Source organism: Poecilia mexicana, unplaced genomic scaffold, assembly GCF_051168715.1.
Source record: "Poecilia mexicana isolate PSO_F unplaced genomic scaffold, ASM5116871v1 scaffold_9, whole genome shotgun sequence".
NCBI lineage: Eukaryota > Metazoa > Chordata > Actinopteri > Cyprinodontiformes > Poeciliidae > Poecilia > Poecilia mexicana.
Genome location: NW_028263378.1, coordinates 2,800,016 through 2,808,488, shown reverse-complemented (window position 1 = coordinate 2,808,488; position 8,473 = coordinate 2,800,016).

The window sequence follows — 8,473 nt, the reverse complement described above, 5'->3', positions numbered from 1 at the left end:
AAACAAATGTTGTAATTTTGGCCCCAATTAACCGAGTTTAGCAGGCGTGAAAACACCGTTGGAGTCAAACATGAGACCATCTGTCCAGCAGACGGAGCTTGACCCCAGCTGAGTCATCAACAGGACAACGACACCAATCACAGCAGCAGGTCTACAAAAGGACGTCTGAAAAGGATTTAATGACCCAGTTAAAGTCCAGGCCTCTTCCTGCATGGACACTTTCTAAAGCTGTGCAGAAACAAACATCTGCGCCGTCAAACGAGTTGTTTGGGATTCATTTTTTGTTTTCTTTAATAAATAACAGAGTTGAATCTATTGGTTCATTAAACATGATGGATTTCTGACTGTAAATCAGTTAGAATCTGAGGAAACTGGCCTAACATCTGCAGTTTGTTTCTGGAGAACGTAAAAGGCTTTCCTTAAGATTTACTGAGGTTTTACTATAATTAGCCATCATCTGATGAAGCAGATGTCTGAAGGTTTTGTTGTTTTTAAACACAGCAGCTTATAACTTTGCTGGAGCTTTTGCTCTAGGTTTAAAGTTTTTAAGCCAGTGGATATTTTATTTGAAACTTTTCCAGCAGAAACGCCTCAGGTGTGAAACAGAAACCCGCAGCGATACTTTACTCTTTGTTGAATCTGTACGTGTTTCTTTCATGCTGAAATGGTCTAATCAAATCATCCCTCAGAGCCTCATTAAGTGGTTTGCAGCTCCAGATAAAGTCAGGCTCTCCGAACGCCAAACACTGCAACTTCAAACGCAACTTTACTTTTAGAAAACAAGAATGAGCAAATTTAATGAGCAAACAGCTAAAATTGGTTACCTTGGTATTTTGTGTCTCTGCATTTAGTTTTTTTTAAATATGTAGTTTCTTGTGTGTTTTGGTGTAAGAAAAATAAATAAATGTATGGTTTTGCAACTTGTCCCTAATAACCCATAATTCTGACTTGATTTACTGACGACCTCAATCTGTTCTGACTGCAGTTTATGACACACAACAGAGTTTCACTGATATGTAATGTGTCCATAATGTGTCTTCATGATCCTCTGAAGACTGATTGTTATTAAATTGCACCAAGAAAAGCTTTGTGTAAACACTGTCATAGAAAGCAAAACCTTTCTGGTTGTTAGAAATTTTAATTGCCTGCAGCTGTGGAGGAGTTACACCGACGTTCCCTGAGCAACGATGAGATTTTCTTTTACAAAGAGAAAAAGTTTCCTGCAGCGTTAGTTTGTGAACATCCTCGTTTCAGCCGCATCCATCCATTAAATATTCATAAAGCTGCTGTATGATGCTGGAGCAACAGTTTGCATGAAGGCTCACCGGGTTAAAATTTAACAACTTTTGCTGAAACACCACGACATGTTTTACTGGTCCTAAAGTTTCCGCCGTACGTCTTGTGTTTTATCTTTCAAGTATTTTGAAAAAATACATAAACATTCAGTTTAAGCTTTAAACATTTTAAACATTTTACTGCATATTATCATGATGGAAGACATGTTTTGGATTCACTCTGCATAAACTTATTTTACTCAAATAAAAGTAAAAAATATTTTAACTTAGAAGATAGGAAGAATATCTTGTTCCACTGGCAGATTATTTCACTTATATAATTAGTACTTTTTCATTAATAATTAAGGAATTATTGACTTAAAACAAGGTCCTATGTAGTGGTGAAAAGTTGTATCTAAGTTAGATTTGTCTTAAAGGGGCAGTATTCTGTGTTTTTCAGGCACATAATGCCATTTTGTAGCACAATCAAATAACTGCTACATTCAGTTGTTATAAAATTATTGTACAAATCAAATGTGACTTAAAAGTGATTTGATTTTGCTATTTAGCGCCTTGAAATTGGGTCTCTGTCTCTTTAAGAAGCTCCTGCTCTTTCTGAAGCTCCGCCTTCAGGAAGTCGTCACAACATGGCTCCTCTAATAACCCTTTAACATTTTTACCAGCGTTGCTCTGAGAAGCAGCTTTTACAATGAGATCAGCAGGTGCTTGCTAATTGCTGCTGGCTAGTCTGAAGGAGCTGAGTGGGGGAGGATCTGTGCCTCGGAGGCGGAGCTAAGTCCACCCAGGTGTTTTGCACAGCTAAATGGTTGCCATGGAGATTAAAGGATTTCCCAAACATGAAGGAAAGAATCAAAGCAACAATCCAGGTAAACATCATAACATGATGTAAAGATTAAAAAGCCCCTTTAACTAAACAGCTAGCTCTGCTAGCGCTAAACCACAGCACCAACCGTATTCAACTTTAGCTAATGCTTAAGCGCTAACATCAATTTAAATTATATTTACCTTTGAAACACTCCAACCTTTAAGCCCTAATTTAATTTTGATATAATTTAGAAGATGTTTTATAATGCTATAGATACTGTATTTATGTTAATATCCTGTTCTCTACTGTCCATGTTTATTTTTTACTGTACATTTCTTGTTTAAAATAAAGTTATTTTGGGAAAACATCATACTTTTGTAAGGGGAACGTTACGTCAGATCGTTTTAAAACAGCTGTTATTGATTAGCACAGAGCAACAGGAATGCTGTCTAATTACTGCTTTGCAACGTCTTGTGCAGCTTTGATCTGTGTGTGTGGCCCAGTTAAAGAAACATCATCATGCTCAAAGATGATTCATTCACAAAAAATATTCACGAAGGTTAATACGGACATTTGGTTATATGTTTGGGTATTCTGAATAATAATTTCAAGAACATATTGTGCCTCAGCTAACCGAATTGATATTCTGTTGTTGTCTTTACTAGCCTGTGAGCTCTTGTCAGATAAAACTGTCTGTGTTTATGACTGTTTACCTCAGAGTGGCTCCTGCTGCGGTTTCCCTCTTCTTTTCTGTGATGAGTGATAAACGTGAAGCAGCGCTCTGACCCCCATCATGAGACTTGCTCTGGCTGCGAGCGCCTGCTGGATGCAGCAGCAAACTGCTCCCCAACTGCAAAGCAGGTAAATTAGTCGGCCCCCTGTGGAGGCGGAAGTAGGTCGAGCTGAGCTGTCTCAACGTTTTACGCACGATCTTGTAAACAGGAGATGAAAAAGACGACCAGCAAGTATTTGCTCATTTCCTGCAGCTGCTGGGTTTCGTTTTTCCCCCTTTACCATAAAATACGTCAACAGACATTATTGACAGGCAATAAGCCAAACGTTTTCTTTACTGTAAAAGTTATTGTGTAGCTGTTTTTTTATGCTGTTGTTAGATCTATAAAATAAAAACTTTAGGTAGTGTCAAGAATGACAAAAAGTTACAGTTTATGAATTTCTCGAAACAATTAGCTAAAAACTTTGAGTAATTCTGGCCTCTTTCTGGCAACATTTGACATCTTTTGTTGCAGTAAACATTTTATCACAGTCAGAACAAAAAACAGAGAAATTCTAATAGCAGAGGAAGACAGAGTAGTTTGTACAGAGCAAAAACACAAAATCTTACCAAGTATTTTTAAAGTTTCCAGTTCAAATATCTCACTAAGACAAAACTAACTTAAAAGAAACTTTCCACTAAGATGTCAGAGATTGTTTTAAATCAATAATCCATTAATATTGATGAAAATGTTCGAGTTCCACCGGCAGATTATTTCACATAACAGGGGAAAATGTCTTGAACTAGAATTTGGTTGCTAGGTAACGGCCAGGTCTTGGCAGGGGTTGCTAGGTAACGGCCAGGTCTTGGCTGGGGTTGCTAGGTAACGGCCAGGTCTTGGCAGGGGTTGCCAGGTAACGGCCAGTTCTTGGCGGGGGTTGCTAGGTAACGGCCAGTTCTTGGCGAGGGTTGCTAGGTAACGGCCAGGTCTTGGCGGGGGTTGCTAGGTAACGGCCAGGTCTTGGCTGGGGTTGCTAGGTAACGGCCAGGTCTTGGCTGGGGTTGCTAGGTAACGGCCAGGTCTTGGCTGGGGTTGCTAGGTAACGGCCAGGTCTTGGCGGGGGTTGCTAGGTAACGGCCAGGTCTTGGCTGGGGTTGCTAGGTAACGGCCAGGTCTTGGCTGGGGTTGCTAGGTAACGGCCAGGTCTTGGCTGGGGTTGCTCAAACAAAAACAAAGACGACAGGAAGTAGTTGCAGGATATTTTTTAGTGACTTGTCATGTGAATGAACTTCTTCACCTTTGATTTTATTTGCATTTCTTAATCAGTGGAAGCATTGCTACTGTGAAATTGTGTTTTGTCAGCATTAGTAAAATTTTGAGCACATTTGTAAAGGAAGTGCAGCTACTGAGGTCAGAAAATGACAGGAATAATCCAAATGAAAGAAACTAAGAGCCAGAGCTAAAGAATAAACTACGAACCCAGAAACGGACCAACATGACAAAAGAAACTGACAGATTATGAGAAGACTTAAACTAGAATAAACACAACAGAAACTATTCAGGATGAGGAACTGCAGAATAACTTATAAAAACAAACTCATCAGAAAGAACTAATAATGCAAAACCTCTGAATCATAAATAACCCAATAAAACACAAACACCAAAGAGTCGTGACACAAAAGAAGAAACAGGATAAATTGCCCATAAATTTTGGGTTTGATACGTTTCTTTGATCTTTGCCTGATATTTTTTCAACATTAACATTGACATTATATATATATACATATATATAAAATAAAGGAAAAGATCATCTTCAGACTGAACTTGGTTTTCAGATCTTTTTTCTATCGGTGAAATTTCCTGCACAGTTGACCTTTCTGTTTTAATCCAGCTCAGTTTAAATGCCATCTCCAAAAACAAAGAATATTTTTACATAAAACCAAGCAGTGAATTATAATCACAGTATTGTTTATACACTAAAAATATTCAGGACTGAAGGATCATTTTCATGTCTTAACAGTAAAATGAGTCTCTGCATCTTCTAGTTGTTTTGCCGTTTTAACAACCTGATTCAAGTAAAACCAGTTATTTTATTATTTATCATTAACTTTAGTAGTTTTATTATTATTTATTTGTCCTGTGGATATAAACCACTAATGATATTCAGGTTCCTTTATGGCAAGAAAAGGGAACTTTAGTCCTATGGCAACATTCATTCAAGTGGACAATTCTAATTAAATTAGATACAAAAGCATTTAGTTTTCCTTTGGGATCAATAAAGTATTTTTGAATTGAATTATGGGAAATCAAAGGAAGGAAAATAATGTATAAACATAAATAATTGATTTTAAGAAAATGATGTTAAAATAAATATTAAAGACATGAAAGGAATGGATGTTTCAAGGCAGCATATTTGTTTTGTTTACAATATCTGAACTTTTGTTTTTAGTATTTTACATTTAATGTATCTGTTAAAAATAATACAAACATTATGTCTCATTAAAATACACATAAAACCTCACAAATATTTATGATGTCATATGCTAACATGTTTTATTTATGAACTCCTCTTTCATCTTTACTAAAGGTAACTTAGTAACATTTTAATAAAGTGAACTTTTGACTGAGTAACATTTTAGATCGGTGACTTTACTTGTATTTCAGTAAAATTGGATCAGAGTCACAGTACTTTTACTTAAGTACATTATGTTTGTACTCTTTCCCATAATGTTTCATATTAAAGTATGAAAAATGAGTTTTATCCTGTGACGTTGCTGCTGTGACTCGGGCCCCCAGGGGCCTTTTTACGGCGTCACACTGTTTGAAACTGTGTCAAGTCTGAAAAACAGCAATAAACACTCCTGCAGCTTTTAAAAGACTTTGCTGCATTTAGCACAGAAGGGCTTTGCTCTAAATTATACAGAGGGTTTCAGACGTAATGCGGCTGCAGTTCGTCTTCACTTCATCTAATGCATCTCTGCTGGATATTAATAGGTCCCAGTTGGTTATCTAAGTGCTGTTTAGTCTCTAATGTTCAGATAAAACTGACATCATCTTTTTAACAGCTTTTTTGATGAAAGGGATGAATGTTTCACACACTGTCGAACCCAGAGTTTTACATATTGGGTTAAAAGGAACGTCAACATGAGAGTGAACCGTTCATAAACGATTTTGCTACCCAGTCAGCTGAGGTGTTTAAATTTATCTGTTTCTGAAAGAATCTGAGGCCTTGTACACATGGATATCTCTGTGACATTGTTTAATAAAATAATAAAAGCTTCGGCAAACTTTTCATCCACATGAACCCGCACAAATCCACGCCTGAGGTTTGTTTTAAACATGCCAAGCCAACAGGGGGCAGCAGAGTGCAAAAGTAAAACCTCTGTAAGCCAATCAGATTGTTTCAAAACAACCACGACTTCCTGATATGACCTAAACGTGGCGCCAGGGGGTTCATTTGTGTGGACAGATAGTTGAACTACTTTTAAATAACCTATATGAATATAAGGTTAATAAAACAAATGACGTTGTCATAGCAACTGACTGTATCAGGATTCAACACCAACAAAACGCACACATTTTCCAAACAGAGCAGAACATTCAGTCTGTTACAGCATTACGCTCTCGGGCTTGATGTTTATTTAGTGGTTATTAAGAAGTGATTGTTTAAATTAGCTTATGGTCAGAGTAACTGCTGATCCATCACGCTGCATTCAGATCAAACGCATTTCGAGCGTGAAGAAACAGGACATCGTTTCAAGTTGGACTCGTTTGCACTTTGAAGTCTGACACTTGACATTTTGCTCTAGAGACGTCAAAATCTCTCTCGCTGCGCCTTTGGGCAAGCCTTTGTTTTTTCTTGCCAGTCTCTTTGTACAAAGGCGGATAAAATTGAGAGAGTGGCACCAAAACATTACGTAGCGAAAGCTTCTGCAATCATAACAGAGGCTCAGATGTCTTTGCTGAATATTTTGTGTTCAGTTTTTATTGAACAAAGACAGATGATAACAGCTCAATGCGTGTTGGGAGGAGTCTCTTGCCTTTTTTCCGCTCCCAGTTACTTTGAACAATGGGGGATGAAATATTGAGAGAGTATCTTGGCTCGACTCGATTCTGAATGTAAACTCAACGCCCATGGTGATCAAATCGCATTCGGTGTAGGTCACTTTTTTATTTACTTTTTATTGAACTGAAACAGACCGAATCCCACAGCACATCTAAATATTAAGGTTGTCAAAGTCAAGCTAGCATAAATAAACTACTTCAGTTGCTTTTTTTCATTTAAACTTTTTTCTGACGATGCCATCTAGTTGTTGTAGTGTTGACAGTTAGTAGCAAAGCACTGCGTGTCTTTTTCCTTTACTCGTCACACGTAAATTTAAGATTTACCGCGTTAAGCTGACAACCTGGCAGCTAAAACCAATGCTAGTCAATGCTGAGCAGCTTTTTGCCCTCCAGCAGGAAGCTGGGGGTCGTTGCACATGTGATGTCATATTGCAATGAGTCTACAGCTTGAAATACTTTTAAATAACATATTAAAATATAAAGTTATTAAAACAGAAGGCGATTGGGAATCATGTTAAAGCAAGTCTGTGGATATTTTGTCAAATTTCTTTGTGCAGACTGCAACCATAAATCTCCATTTCTTCATGTTCACATGCAAACACAAATACAGAGTTTTCTCACACCTCCACTGTGGTCAGATCTGTTATAAATAATACTTTTTTATATTTAATGGAGTTTTCATGTGGATGAACATAAAATGTATTAGTTTTTCCAGAAATCCTCCTACATGTGGACCAGGCCTGAGTCGTTTAATATTAAATGTTGACTGATTTCTTTCTGTTTTTGCATTTTTGTTGGACTTCCAGGCGCCACGTTTTTATACTAGACAAAGAAAACTTGGTTTTCAAATGATGATTTCACTTCTTAAGGGAAAAAGCTACTGAAAGCAGCCTGACCCTGTGTGAAAAGGTCATGACCTCCTTCATTTGATAACTGGACGGCTCACATGTTGATGTGGAGCATTGCTGAGGTTTCTTTCTTCAGAGACTCAGTTTAACAGAAATACCATCTGTGGTTGAGTTACATCACAGCTGATCTCATTTAATGCTTTTTAATTACATCCATGTGGATCAAAACAGCAAAACCAAACTAGAATCTGTGTTCACAGCAAACATTCAGAATGAAACATACTGATGAGTCCCTGGTATAAAATATTAGCATCTGCCCATCACTCCAAAGGTTTACATTAACTGACTCACACCTACTAATGAACAGTAAACGGACCAAATATGACCCAAATCCTCCGCAGCTTAACTCGTCGTTTGGCTGCAGAGAAATGAAAATGACAGAAGATGATTAAATAATCTGAAAAGAGGTTTATTTACACATTTAGCGAGCAACTGTAGAGTGCTACTTCCTGGATTTTTACACCGCCGGGATCAAATATTGTTAAATTTAAGAGTAAAGCATGTAAATCAGTGGGATCAGGTCTTTGAAACACAAACGCTGTTTTTACTGGGTAGAAGATGCTTTACTCAGTCATATGTGTGCATAACAGACTTTTCATTTATTTACAGACAGTTTGACATGTTTATTTGTGTGATCTGAATGTAAACAGTGACCTCAGTATTCTGATTAAATGGGTTTAAAAAACA